Consider the following 15,095-nt stretch of genomic DNA (forward strand, 5'->3'; position numbering starts at 1 on the left):
CACAGTATACAGGAGAGGAGGGGGCACAGTATACAGGAGAGGAGGGAGCACAGTATACAGGAGAGGAGGGGGCACAGTATACAGGAGAGGAGGGGGCACAGTATATAGGAGAGGAGGGGGGCACAGTATATAGGAGAGGAGGGGGCACAGTATACAGGAGAGGAGGGGGCACAGTATACAGGAGAGGAGGGAGCACAGTATACAGGAGAGGAGGGGGCACAGTATACAGGAGAGGAGGGGGCACAGTATACAGGAGAGGAGGGGCATAGTATACAGGAGAGGAGGGGGGCACAGTATACAGGAGAGGAGGGGGCACAGTATACAGGAGAGGAGGGGGGCACAGTATACAGGAGAGGAGGGGGGCACAGTATACAGGAGAGGAGGGGGCACAGTATACAGGAGAGGAGGGGGCACAGTATACAGGAGAGGAGGGGCATAGTATACAGGAGAGGAGGGGGGCACAGTATACAGGAGAGGAGGGGGCACAGTATACAGGAGAGGAGGGGGGCACAGTATACAGGAGAGGAGGGGGGCACAGTATACAGGAGAGGGGGGGGCAGTATACAGGGGGGGCACAGTATACAGGAGAGGAGGGGGCACAGTATACAGGAGAGGAGGGGGCACAGTATACAGGAGAGGAGGGGCATAGTATACAGGAGAGGAGGGGGGCACAGTATACAGGAGAGGAGAGGGCACAGTATACAGGAGAGGAGGGGGCACAGTATACAGGAGAGGAGGGGGCACCATATACAGGAGAGGAGGGAGCACAGTATACAGGAGAGGAGGGGGCACAGTATACAGGAGAGGAGGGGGCACAGTATACAGGAGAGGAGGGGCATAGTATACAGGAGAGGAGGGGGCACAGTATACAGGAGAGGAGGGGCACAGTATACAGGAGAGGAGGGGGCACAGTATACAGGAGAGGGGGGGCAGTATACAGGACAGGGGGGCAGTATACAGGAGAGGGGAGGCAGTATACAGGAGAGGGGGGGCAGTATACAGGAGAGGGGGGGCAGTATACAGGAGAGGAGGGGGCACAGTATACAGGAGAGGAGGGGGGCACAGTATATAGGAGAGGAGGGGGCACAGTATTCAGGAGAGGAGGGGCACAGTATACAGGAGAGGAGGGGGCACAGTATACAGGAGAGGAGGGGGCACAGTATACAGGAGAGGAGGGGGCACAGTATACAGGAGAGGAGGGGCATAGTATACAGGAGAGGAGGGGCACAGTATACAGGAGAGGGGGGGCACAGTATACAGGAGAGGAGGGGGCACAGTATACAGGAGAGGAGGGGCATAGTATACAGGAGAGGAGGGGGGCACAGTATACAGGAGAGGAGGGGGCACAGTATACAGGAGAGGAGGGGCATAGTATACAGGAGAGGAGGGGCACAGTATACAGGAGAGGGGGGGCATAGTATACAGGAGAGGAGGGGGCACAGTATACAGGAGAGGGGGGGCACAGTATACAGGAGAGGAGGGGGGCACAGTATACAGGAGAGGAGGGGGCACAGTATACAGGAGAGGAGGGGCATAGTATACAGGAGAGGAGGGGCACAGTATACAGGAGAGGGGGGGCATAGTATACAGGAGAGGAGGGGGCACAGTATACAGGAGAGGGGGGGCACAGTATACAGGAGAGGAGGGGGGCACAGTATACAGGAGAGGAGGGGGCACAGTATACAGGAGAGGAGGGGCATAGTATACAGGAGAGGAGGGGCACAGTATACAGGAGAGGGGGGGCATAGTATACAGGAGAGGAGGGGCACAGTATACAGGAGAGGGGGGGCACAGTATACCGGAGAGGAGGGGGCACAGTATACAGGAGAGGAGGGGGGCATAGTATACAGGACGGGAGGGGAGCACAGTATACAGGAGAGGAGGGGGCACAGTATACAGGAGAGGAGGGGGCACAGTATACAGGAGAGGAGGGGGGCAGTATACAGGAGAGGAGGGGGGCACAGTATACAGGAGAGGAGGGGGCACAGTATACAGGAGAGGAGAGGGCACAGTATACAGTAGAGGAGGGGGCACAGTATACAGGAGAGGAGAGGGCACAGTATACAGGAGAGGAGGGGGCACAGTATACAGGAGAGGAGAGGGCACAGTATACAGGAGAGGAGGGGGCACAGTATACAGGAGAGGAGAGGGCACAGTATACAGGAGAGGAGGGGGGCACAGTATACAGGAGAGGAGGGGGCACAGTATACAGGAGAGGAGGGGGCACAGTATACAGGAGAGGAGGGGGCACAGTATACAGGAGAGGAGGGGGCACAGTATTCAAGAGAGGAGGGGGCACAGTATACAGGAGAGGAGGGGGCACAGTATACAGGAGAGGAGGGGGCACAGTATACAGGAGAGGAGGGGGCACAGTATACAGGAGAGGAGGGGCACAGTGTACAGGAGAGGAGGGGGCACAGTATACAGGAGAGGAGGGGCACAGTATACAGGAGAGGAGGGGGGCACAGTATACAGGAAAGGAGGGGAGACAGTATACAGGAGAGGAGGGGGGCACAGTATACACGAGAGGAGGAGGCACAGTATACAGGAGAGGGGGGGCACAGTATACAGGAGAGGAGGGAGCACAGTATACAGGAGAGGAGGGGGCACAGTATACAGGAGAGGAGGGGCACAGTATACAGGAGAGGAGGGGCACAGTGTACAGGAGAGGAGGGGGCACAGTATACAGGAGAGGAGGGGCACAGTATACAGGAGAGGAGGGGCACAGTATACAGGAGAGGAGGGGGCATAGTATACAGGAGAGGAGGGGCACAGTGTACAGGAGAGGAGGGGGCACAGTATACAGGAGAGGAGGGGGCACAGTATACAGGAGAGGAGGGGCACAGTGTACAGGAGAGGAGGGGGCACAGTATACAGGAGAGGAGGGGCACAGTATACAGGAGAGGAGGGGGGCACAGTATACAGGAGAGGAGGGGAGACAGTATACAGGAGAGGAGGGGGGCACAGTATACACGAGAGGAGGAGGCACAGTATACAGGAGAGGGGGCACAGTATACAGGAGAGGAGGGGGCACAGTATACAGGAGAGGTGGGGCACAGTATACAGGAGAGGAGGGGGCACAGTATACAGGAGAGGAGGGGGGCACAGTATACAGGAGAGGAGGGGGCACAGTATACAGGAGAGGAGGGGGCACAGTATACAGGAGAGGAGGGGCACAGTATACAGGAGAGGAGGGGGGCACAGTATACAGGAGGGGGCACAGTATACAGGAGAGGAGGGGGCACAGTATACAGGAGAGGAGGGGGCACAGTATACAGGAGAGGAGGGGGCACAGTATACAGGAGAGGAGGGGCACAGTATACAGGAGAGGAGGGGGCACAGTATACAGGAGAGGAGGGGGGCACAGTATACAGGAGAGGAGGGAGCACAGTATACAGGAGAGGAGGGGGCACAGTATACAGGAGAGGAGGGGCACAGTATACAGGAGAGGAGGGACACAGTATACAGGAGAGGAGGGGGCACAGTATACAGGAGAGGAGGGGCACAGTATACAGGAGAGGGGGGGCAGTATACAGGAGAGGAGGGGGCACAGTATACAGGAGAGGAGGGAGCACAGTATACAGGAGAGGAGGGGGCACAGTATACAGGAGAGGAGGGAGCACAGTATACAGGAGAGGAGGGGGCACAGTATACAGGAGAGGAGGGGGACACAGTATACAGGAGAGGAGGGGGGCACAGTATACAGGAGGGGGCACAGTATACAGGAGAGGAGGGGGCACAGTATACAGGAGAGGAGGGGGCACAGTATACAGGAGAGGAGGGGCACAGTATACAGGAGAGGAGGGGGCATAGTATACAGGAGAGGAGGGGGCACAGTATACAGGAGAGGAGGGGGGCACAGTATACAGGAGAGGAGGGGGCACAGTATACAGGGGAGGAGGGGGCACAGTATACAGGAGAGGAGGGGGCACAGTATACAGGAGAGGAGGGGCACAGTATACAGGAGAGGAGGGGGCATAGTATACAGGAGAGGAGGGGGCACAGTATACAGGAGAGGAGGGGGGCACAGTATACAGGAGAGGAGGGGGCACAGTATACAGGGGAGGAGGGGGCACAGTATACAGGAGAGGAGGGGGCACTGTATACAGGAGAGGAGGGGGCACAGTATACAGGAGAGGAGGGGGCACAGTATACAGGAGAGGAGGGGGCACAGTATACAGGAGAGGGGGGGCAGTATACAGGGGGGGGGGGCACAGTATACAGGAGAGGAGGGGGGCACAGTATACAGGAGAGGAGGGGGGCACAGTATACACGAGAGGAGGGGGGCACAGTATACAGGAGAGGAGGGGGCACAGTATACAGGAGAGGAGGGGGCACAGTATACAGGAGAGGAGGGAGGCACAGTATACAGGAGAGGAGGGGGCACAGTATACAGGAGAGGAGGGGGCACAGTATACAGGAGAGGAGGGGCACAGTATACAGGAGAGGAGGGAGCACAGTATACAGGAGAGGAGGGGAGCACAGTATACAGGAGAGGAGGGGCACAGTATACAGGAGAGGGGGGGCAGTATACAGGACAGGGGGGGCAGTATACAGGGGGGGCACAGTATACAGGAGAGGAGGGGGCACAGTATACAGGAGAGGAGGGGCACAGTATACAGGAGAGGTGGGGCACAGTATACAGGAGAGGAGGGGCACAGTTTACAAGATAGGGGGGGAACAGTATACAGGAGAGGAGGGGGCACAGTATACAGGAGAGGAGGGGGGCACAGTATACAGGAGAGGAGGGGGGCACAGTATACAGGAGAGGAGGGGGCACAGTATACAGGAGAGGAGGGGGGCACAGTATACAGGAGAGGAGGGGGCACAGTATACAGGAGAGGAGGGGCATAGTATACAGGAGAGGAGGGGCACAGTATACAGGAGAGGAGGGGCACAGTATACAGGAGAGGAGGGGGCACAGTTTACAGGAGAGGAGGGGCACAGTATACAGGAGAGGAGGGGCACAGTATACAGGAGAGGAGGGGCACAGTATACAGGAGAGGAGGGGGCACAGTATACAGGAGAGGAGGGGGCACAGTATACAGGAGAGGAGGGGGCACAGTATACAGGAGAGGAGAGGGCACAGTATACAGGAGAGGAGGGGAGCACAGTATACAGGAGAGGAGGGGGAACAGTATACAGGAGAGGAGGGGCACAGTATACAGGAGAGTAGGGGCACAGTATACAGGAGAGGAGGGGGGCACTGTATACAGGAGAGGAGGGGGCACAGTATACAGGAGAGGAGGGGGCACAGTATACAGGAGAGGAGGGGGCACAGTATACAGGAGAGGAGGGGGCACAGTATACAGGAGAGTAGGGGGCACAGTATACAGGAGAGGAGGGGGCACAGTATACAGGAGAGGAGGGGGCACAGTATACAGGAGAGGAGAGGGCACAGTATACAGGAGAGGAGGGGAGCACAGTATACAGGAGAGGAGGGGGCACAGTATACAGGAGAGGAGGGGCACAGTATACAGGAGAGGAGAGGGCACAGTATACAGGAGAGGGGGGGCACAGTATACAGGAGAGGAGGGGGCACAGTATACAAGAGAGGAGGGGGCACAGTATACAGGAGAGGAGGGGGCACAGTATACAGGAGAGGAGGGGGCACAGTATACAGGAGAGGAGGGGGCACAGTATACAGGAGAGGAGGGGCATAGTATACAGGAGAGGAGGGGGGCACAGTATACAGGAGAGGGGGGGCAGTATACAGGAGAGGAGGGGCACAGTATACAGGAGAGGAGGGGGCACAGTATAGAGGAGAGGAGGGGGGCACAGTATACAGGAGAAGAGGGGGCACAGTATACAGGAGAGGTGGGGCACAGTATACAGGAGAGGAGGGGGGCACAGTATACAGGAGAGGAGGGGGCACAGTATACAGGAGAGGAGGGGGCACAGTATACAGGAGAGGAGGGAGCACAGTATACAGGAGAGGGGGGGCAGTATACAGGAGAGGAGGGAGCACAGTATACAGGAGAGGAGGGGGCACAGTATACAGGAGAGGGGGGGCAGTATACAGGAGAGGAGGGGGCACAGTATACAGGAGAGGAGGGGGCACAGTATACAGGAGAGGAGGGGGCAAAGTATACAGGAGAGGAGAGGGCACAGTATACAGGAGAGGAGGGGGCACAGTATACAGGAGAGGAGGGGGCACAGTATACAGGAGAGGAGGGGGGCACAGTATACAGGAGAGGAGGGGGCACAGTATACAGGAGAGGAGGGGGGCACAGTATACAGGAGAGGAGAGGGCACAGTATACAGGAGAGGGGGGGGACACAGTATACAGGAGAGGGGGGGCACAGTATACAGGAGAGGAGGGGGCACAGTATACAGGAGAGGAGGGGCATAGTATACAGGAGAGGAGGGGTACAGTATACAGGAGAGGAGGGGGCACTGTATACAGGAGAGGAGGGGGCACAGTATACAAGAGAGGAGGGGAGACAGTATACAGGAGAGGAGGGGGCACAGTATACAGGAGAGGAGGGGGGCACAGTATACAGTAAAGGAGGGGGCACAGTATACAGGAGAGGAGGGGGGCACAGTATACAGGAGAGTAGGGGGGCACAGTATACAGGAGAGTAGGGGGGCACAGTATACAGGAGAGAAGGGGGGAATACAATATACAGGAGAGGAGGGGCACAGTATACAGGAGAGGAGGGGCACAGTATACAGGAGAGGAGGGGGCACAGTATACAGGAGAGGAGGGGCACAGTATACAGGAGGGGGCACAGTATACAGGAGAGGAGGGGGCACAGTATACAGGAGAGGAGGGGGCACAGTATACAGGAGAGGAGCCCAGGAGGACACAGGAGAGGAGCCCAGGAGGACACAGGAGAGGAGCTCAGGAGGACACAGGAGGAGTTCAGGAGGATACAGGAGAGGAGCTCAGGAGGACACAGGAGAGGAGCTCAGGAGGATACAGGAGAGGAGCTCAGGAGGACACAGGAGAGGAGGCCAGGAGGACACAGGAGAGGAGCTCAGGAGGACACAGAAGAGGAGCTCAGGAGGACACAGGAGAGGAGCTCAGGAGGATACAGGAGAGGAGCCAAGGAGGACACAGGAGAGGAGCTTAGGAGGACACAGGAGAGGAGCTTAGGACGATACAGGAGAGGAGCTCAGGAGGATACAGGAGAGGAGCTTAAGAGGACAGGAGCCTAGGAGGACACAGGAGAGGAGCTCAGGAGGACACAGGAGAGGAGCTCAGGATGACACAGGAGGAGCTCAGGAGGACATAGGAGAGGAGCTCAGTAAGACATAGGAGAGGAGCTCAGTAAGACACAGGAGAGGACCTCAGGAGGACACAGGAGAGGAGCTCAGGAGGACACAGGAGAGGAGCCCAGGAGGACACAGGAGAGGAGCTCAGGAGGACAAAGGAGAGGAGCTCAGGAGGATACAGGAGAGGAGCTCAGGAGGACACAGGAGAGGAGCTCAGGAAGACACAGGAGAGGAGCTCAGGAGGACACAGGAGAGGAGCTCAGGTAGACACAGGAGAGGAGCTCAGGAGGATACAGGAGAGGAGCCCAGGAGGACACAGGAAAGGAGCCAAGGAGGACACAGGAGAGGAGCTCAGGAGGACAAAGGAGAGGAGCTCAGGAGGATACAGGAGAGGAGCTCAGGAGGACACAGGAGAGGAGCTCAGGAGGACATAGGAGAGGAGCCCAGGAGGAGACAGGAGAAGAGCTCAGGAGGACACAGGAGAGGAGCTCAGGAGGACACAGGAGAGGAGCTCAGGAGGACACAGGAGAGGAGCCCAGGAGGACACAGGAGAGGAGCCCAGGAGAACACAGGAGAGGAGCTCAGGAGGATACAGGAGGAGCTCAGGAGGACACAGGAGAGGAGCTCAGGAGGACACAGGAGAGGAGCCTATCAGGACACAGGAGAGGAGCTCAGGAGGATACAGGAGAGGAGCTCAGGAGGATACAGGAGAGGAGCTCAGGAGGACACAGGAGAGGAGCTCAGGATTACACAGGAGGAGCTCAGGAGGACACAGGAGAGGAGCTCAGGAGGACACAGGAGAGGAGCTCAGGAGGATACAGGAGAGGAGCTCAGGAGGATACAGGAGAGGAGCTCAGGAGGATACAGGAGAGGAGCTCAGGAGGACACAGGTGAGGAGCCCAGGAGGACACAGGAGAGGAGCCCAGGAGCACACAGGAGAGGAGCCCAGGAGGACACAGGAGAGGATCTCAGGAGGACACAGGAGAGGAGCTCAGGAGGATACAGGAGAGGAGCTCAGGAGGACACAGGAGAGGAGCCCAGGAGGACACAGGAGAGGAGCCCAGGAGGACACAGGAGAGGAGCTTAGGAGGACACAGGAGAGGAGCTCAGGACGATACAGGAGAGGAGCTCAGGAGGATACAGGAGAGGAGCTCAGGAAGACACAGGAGAGGAGCTCAGGAGGATACAGGAGAGGAGCCCAGGAGGACACAGGAGAGGAGCCCAGGAGGATACAGGAGAGGAGCTCAGGAAGACACAGGAGAGGAGCCCAGGAGGACACAGGAGAGGAGCTCAGGAGGATACAGGAGAGGAGCTCAGGAGGATACAGGAGAGGAGCTCAGGAGGACACAGGAGAGGAGCTCAGGAGGACATAGGAGAGGAGTTTAGGAGGATACAGGAGAGGAGCTCAGGAGGATACAGGAGAGGAGCTCAGGAGGATACAGGAGAGGAGCTTAGGAGGACACAGGAGAGGAGCCTATCAGGACACAGGAGAGGAGCTCAGGAGGATACAGGAGAGGAGCTCAGGAGGACACAGGAGAGGAGCTCAGGAAGACACAGGAGAGAAGCTCAGGAGGATACAGGAGAGGAGCCCAGGAGGACACAGGAGAGGAGCTCAGGAGGACACAGGAGAGGAGCTCAGGAGGATACAGGAGAGGAGCTCAGGAGGATACAGGAGAGGAGCTCAGGAGGACACAGGAGAGGAGCTCAGGAGGATACAGTAGAGGAGCCCAGGAGGACACAGGAGAGGAACCCAGGAGGACACAGGAGAGGAGCTCAGGAGGACACAGGAGAGGAATTCAGGAGCACACAGGAGGAGCTCAGGAGGATAAAGGAGAGGAGCTCAGGAGGATACAGGAGAGGAGCTCAGGAGGATACAGGAGAGGAGCTCTGGAGGATACAGGAGGGGAGCTCAGGAGGACACAGGAGAGGAGCTCAGGAGGATACAGGAGAGGAGCTCTGGAGGACACAGGAGGAGCTCAGGAGGATAAAGGAGAGGAGCTCAGGAGGACACAGGAGAGGAGCTCAGGAGGACACAGGAGAGGAGCTCAGGAGGACACAGGAGGAGCTCAGGTGGATAAAGGAGAGGAGCTCAGGAGGACACAGGAGAGGAGCTCAGGAGGATACAGGAGAGGAGCTCAGGAGGATACAGGAGAGGAGCTTAGGAGGACACAGGAGAGGAGCCCTGGAGGATACAGGAGAGGAGCTCAGGAGGATACAGGAGAGGAGCCCAGGAGGACTCAGGAGGAGCCCAGGAGGACACAGGAGAGGAGCTCAGGAGGATACAGGAGAGGAGCTCAGGAGGACACAGGAGAGGAGCTCAGGAGGATACAGGAGAGGAGCTCAGGAGGACACAGGAAAGGAGCCTAGGAGGACACACGAGAGGAGCTCAGGAGGATACAGGAGAGGAGCTCAGGAGGACACAGGAGTGGAGCCCAGGAGGATACAGGAGAGGAGCTCAGGAGGACACAGGAGAGGAGCTCAGGAGGATATAGGAGAGGAGCTCAGGAGGACACAGGAGAGGATCTCAGGAGGATATAGGAGAGGAGCCCAGGAGGACACATCAGAGGAGCTCAGGAGGACACAGGAGGAGCTCAGGAGGATACAGGAGAAGAGCTCAGGAGGATACAGGAGAGGAGCTTAAAAGGACACAGGAGAGGAGCCTAGGAGGACACAGGAGAGGAGCTTAGGAGGATACAGGAGAGGAGCTCAGGAGGACACAGGAGAGGAGCCCAGGAGGACACAGGAGAGGAGCTCAGGAAGACACAGGAGAGGATCTCAGGAGGATACAGGAGAGGAGCCCAGGAGGACACAGGAGAGGAGCTCAGGAGGACACAGGAGAGGAGCTCAGGAGGATACAGGAGAGGAGCTCAGGAGGATACAGGAGAGGAGCTCAGGTAGACACAGGAGAGGAGCTCAGGAGGATACAGGAGAGGAGCCCAGGAGGACACAGGAGAGGAGCCCAGGAGGACACAGGAGAGAAGCTCAGGAGGACACAGGAGAGGAGTTCAGGAGGACACAGGAGGAGCTCAGGAGGATACAGGAGAGGAGCTCAGGAGGATACAGGAGAGGAGCTCAGGAGGACACAGGAGAGGAGCCCTGGAGGATACAGGAGAGGAGCTCAGGAGGATACAGGAGAGGAGCTCAGGAGGACACAGGAGATGAGCCTAGGAGGACACACGAGAGGAGCTCAGGAGGATACAGGAGAGGAGCTCAGGAGGACACAGGAGAGGAGCCCAGGAGGATACAGGAGAGGAGCTCAGGAGGACACAGGAGAGGAGCTCAGGAGGATACAGGAGAGGAGCTCAGGAGGACACAGGAGAGGAGCTCTGGAGGACACAGGAGAGGAGCCCAGGAGGACACAGGAGAGGAGCTCAGGAGGATACAGGAGAGGAGCTGAGGAGGACACAGGAGAGGAGCTCAAGAGGACACAGGAGAGGAGCTCAGGAGGATACAGGAGAGGAGCCCAGGAGGACTCAGGAGAGGAGCCCAGGAGGACACATCAGAGGAGCTCAGGAGGACACAGGAGGAGCTCAGGAGGACACAGGAGAGGAGCTCAGGAGGACACAGGAGAGCAGCTCAGGAGGACACAGGAGAGGAGCCCAGGAGGACTCAGGAGAGGAGCCCAGGAGGACACATGAGAGGAGCTCAGGAGGACACAGGAGTAGCTTAGGAGGACACAGGAGAGGAGCCCAGGAGGACACAGGAGAGGAGCTCAGGAGGATACAGGAGAGGAGCTCAGGAGGACACAGGAGAGGAGCCCAGGAGGATACAGGAGAGGAGCTCAGGAGGACACAGGAGAGGAGCTCAGGAGGATACAGGAAAGGAGCTCAGGAGGACACAGGAGAGGAGCCCAGGAGGATACAGGAGAGGAGCTCAGGAGGACACAGGAGAGGAGCCCAGGAGGATACAGGAGAGGAGCCCAGGAGGACACATGAGAGGAGCTCAGGAGGACACAGGAGGAGCTCAGGAGGACACAGGAGAGGAGCCCAGGAGGACACAGGAGAGGAGCTCAGGAGGATACAGGAGAGGAGCTCAGGAGGACACAGGAGAAGAGCCCAGGAGGATACAGGAGAGGAGCTCAGGAGGACACAGGAGAGGAGCTCAGGAGGATACAGGAAAGGAGCTCAGGAGGACACAGGAGAGGAGCCCAGGAGGACACAGGAGAGGAGCTCAGAAGGATACAGGAGAGGAGCTTAGGAGGATACAGGAGAGGAGCTCAGGAGGACACAGGAGAGGAGCCCAGGAAGACACGGGAGAGGAGCTCAGGAGGACACAGGAGAGGAGCTCAGGAGGATACAGGAGAGGAGCTCAGGAGGACACAGGAGAGGAGCCCAGGAGGACACAGGAGAGGAGCTCAGGAGGATACAGGAGAGGAGCTCAGGAGGATACAGAAGAGGAGCTCAGGAGGACACAGGAGAGGAGCCCAGGAGAACACAGGAGAGGAGCTCAGGAGGATACAGGAGAGGAGCTCAGGAGGACACAGGAGAGGAGCCCAGGAGGATACAGGAGAGGAGCTCAGGAGGACACAGGAGAGGAGCTCAGGAGGATACAGGAAAGGAGCTCAGGAGGACACAGGAGAGGAGCCCAGGAGGATACAGGAGAGGAGCTCAGGAGGAAACAGGAGTGGAGCTCAGTAAGACACAGGAGAGGAGCTCTGGAGGATACAGGAGTGGAGCTCAGGAGGACACAGGAGAGGAGCTCAGGAGGATACAGGAGAGGAGCTCAGGAGGACACAGGAGAGGAGCCCAGGAGGACACAGGAGAGGAGCCCAGGAGGACACAGGAGAGGAGCTCAGGAGGATACAGGAGAGGAGCTCAGGAGGACACAGGAGAGGAGCTCAGGAGGACACAGGAGAGGAGCTCAGGAGGATACAGGAGAGGAGCTCAGGAGGACACAGGAGAGGAGCTCAGGAGGACACAGGAGAGGAGCCCAGGAGGACACAGGAGAGGAGCTCATTAGGATACAGGAGAGGAGCTCAGGAGGATCCAGGAATACAGGAGAGGAGCTCAGGAGGACACAGGAGAGGAGCCCAGGAGGACACAGGAGAGGAGCCCAGGAGGATACAGGAGAGGAGCTAAGGAGGATACAGGAGAGGAGCTCAGGAGCACACAGGAGAGGAGCTCAGGAGGATACAGGAGAGGAGCCCAGAAGGACACAGGAGAGGAGCTCTGGAAGACACAGGAGAGGAGCCCAAGAGGACATAGGAGAGGAGCTCAGGCGGACACAGGAGGAGCTCAGGAGGACACAGGAGGAGCTCAGGAGGACACAGGAGAGGAGCTCAGGAGGACACAGGAGAGGAGCTCAGGAGGATACAGGAGAGGAGCTCAGGAGGACACAGGAGAGGAGCTCAGGAGGATACAGGAGAGGAGCTCAGGAGGACACAGGAGAGGAATCCAGGAGGACACAGGAAAGGAGCCCAGGAGGACACAGGAGAGGAGCTCAGGAGGATACAGGAGAGAAGCTCAGGAGGACACAGGAGGAGCTCAGGAGGATACAGGAGAGGAGCTCAGGAGGATACAGGAGAGGAGCTCAGGAGGACACAGGAGAGGAACCCAGGAGGACACAGGAGAGGAGCTCAGGAGGATACAGGAGAGGAGCTCAGGATGATACAGGAGAGGAGCCCAGGAGGATACAGGAGAGGAGCTCAGGAGGACACAGGAAAGGAGCTTAGGAGGATACAGGAGAGGAGCTCAGGAGGACACAGGAGAGGAGCTCAGGAGGACACAGGAGAGGAGCTCAGGATGATACAGGAGAGGAGCCCAGGAGGATACAGGAGAGGAGCTCAGGAGGACACAGGAAAGGAGCTTAGGAGGATACAGGAGAGGAGCTCAGGAGGACACAGGAGAGGAGCTCAGGAGGACACAGGAGAGGAGCTCAGGAGGATACAGGAGAGGAGCCCAGGAGGACACAGGAGAGGAGCCCAGGAGGACACAGGAGAGGAGCTCAGGAGGACACAGGAGAGGAGCTCAGGAGGATACAGGAGAGGAGCCCAGGAGGATACAGGAGAGGAGCTCAGGAGGACACAGGAGAGGAGCTCAGGAGAACACAGGAGAGGAGCTCAGGAGGATACAGGAGAGGAGCTCAGGAGGATACAGGAGAGGAGCTCAGGAGGACACAGGAGAGGAGCCCAGGAGGACACAGGAGAGAAGCTCAGGAGGATACAGGAGAGGAGCTCAGGAGGATACAGGAGAGGAGCTCAGGAGGACACAGGAGAGGAGCTCAGGAGGACACAGTAGAGGAGCCCAGGAGGATACAGGAGAGGAGCTCAGGAGGATACAGGAGAGGAGCTCAGGAGGATACAGGAGAGGAGCTCAGGAGGATACAGGCGAGGAGCTCAGGAGGACACAGGAGAGGAGCTCAGGAGGACACAGGAGAGGAGCCCTGGAGGATACAGGAGAGGAGCTCAGGAGGATACAGGAGAGGAGCTCAGGAGGACACAGGAGAGGAGCTCTGGAGGACACAGGAGAGGAGCTCAGGAGGACACAGGAGAGGAGCTCAGGAGGACACAGGAGGAGCCTTAGAGGACAGAAAACGAGTGCAGGAGAGAGAGGGAGGGAAAGATAGAGCTACAGAGAGAGGGAAAGCTACAGAAGAAGAGAGACAAAGTTCAATAGAAAGCTAGAGGGAAAGCTAGAAAAAGGAGAGACAGAGACAGCGAGAGAACGTGAGATAGACATCACTCCCCCCTGAGCAGTCATTCCCCCGATAGTATAGACTTTCTGTCACTTTGCGCTCTCGGGAAACGGGTGTCTCATACAATGTTATTGGATGTATTGATGCGGACATTTAACCCTTACATCTCCTGTGAGGTCCCTGCATGATCCATATCCCACAGTCCTGCTGCCATAATACATCATTATCGTCTCCAGCATCTAAACTACGAGACCCCTAAAGCAGAGACCCTCATGTTACTGCTGTGCTCTTGTGTCACTCCCTCATACTCATAGACTGTAAGCTCTTGTGTCACCCACTCATCCTCATAGACTGCAAGCTCTTGTGTCCTCCCTCATCCTCATAGACTGTAAGCTCAGGTGTCCCCCCTCATCCTCATAGACTGTAAGTTCTTGTGTCATCCCTTCATCCTCATAGACTGTAAGATCTTGTGTCCCCCCTCATCCTTATAGACTGTAAGCTCTTGTGTCACCCCCTCATCCTCATAGACTGTAAGCTCTTGTGTCCCCCCCCCTCATCCTCATAGACTGTAAGCTCTTGTGTCACCCCCTCATCCTCATAAACTGTAAGCAATTGTGTTACCCCCTCATCCTCATAGACTGTAAGCTCTTGTGTCACCCCCTCATCCTCATAGACTGTAAGCTCTTGTGTCATCCCTTCATCCTCATAGACTGTAAGATCTTGTGTCCTCCTCATCCTCATAGACTGTAAGCTCTTGTGTCACCCCCTCATCCTCATAGACTGTAAGCTCTTGTGTCCTCTCATCCTCATAGACTGTAAGCTCTTGTGTCATCCCCTCATCCTCATAAACTGTAAGCTATTGTGTTACCCCCTCATTCTCATAGACTGCAAGCTCTTGTGTCACCCCCTCATCCTCATAGGCTGTTAGCTCTTGTGTCACCCCCTCATCCTCATAGAGGTTAAGCTCTTGTGTCCCCCCTCATCCTCATAGACTGTAAGCTCTTGTGTCACCTCCTTATCCTCATAGACTGTAAGCTCTTGTGTCCCTCCTCATCCTCATAGACTGTAAGCTCTTGTGTCACCCCCTCATCCTCATAGACTGTAAGCTCTTGTGTCCTCCTCATCCTCATAGACTGTAAGCTATTGTGTCACCCCTTCATCGTCATAGACTGTAAGCTCTTGTGTCACCCCATCATCCTCATAGACTGTAAGCTCTTGTGTCCTCCTCATCCTCATAGACTGTA

The sequence above is a fragment of the Engystomops pustulosus genome, chromosome 6 (genome assembly GCF_040894005.1).
Source record: "Engystomops pustulosus chromosome 6, aEngPut4.maternal, whole genome shotgun sequence".
In the NCBI taxonomy this organism is placed as follows: Eukaryota; Metazoa; Chordata; class Amphibia; order Anura; family Leptodactylidae; genus Engystomops; species Engystomops pustulosus.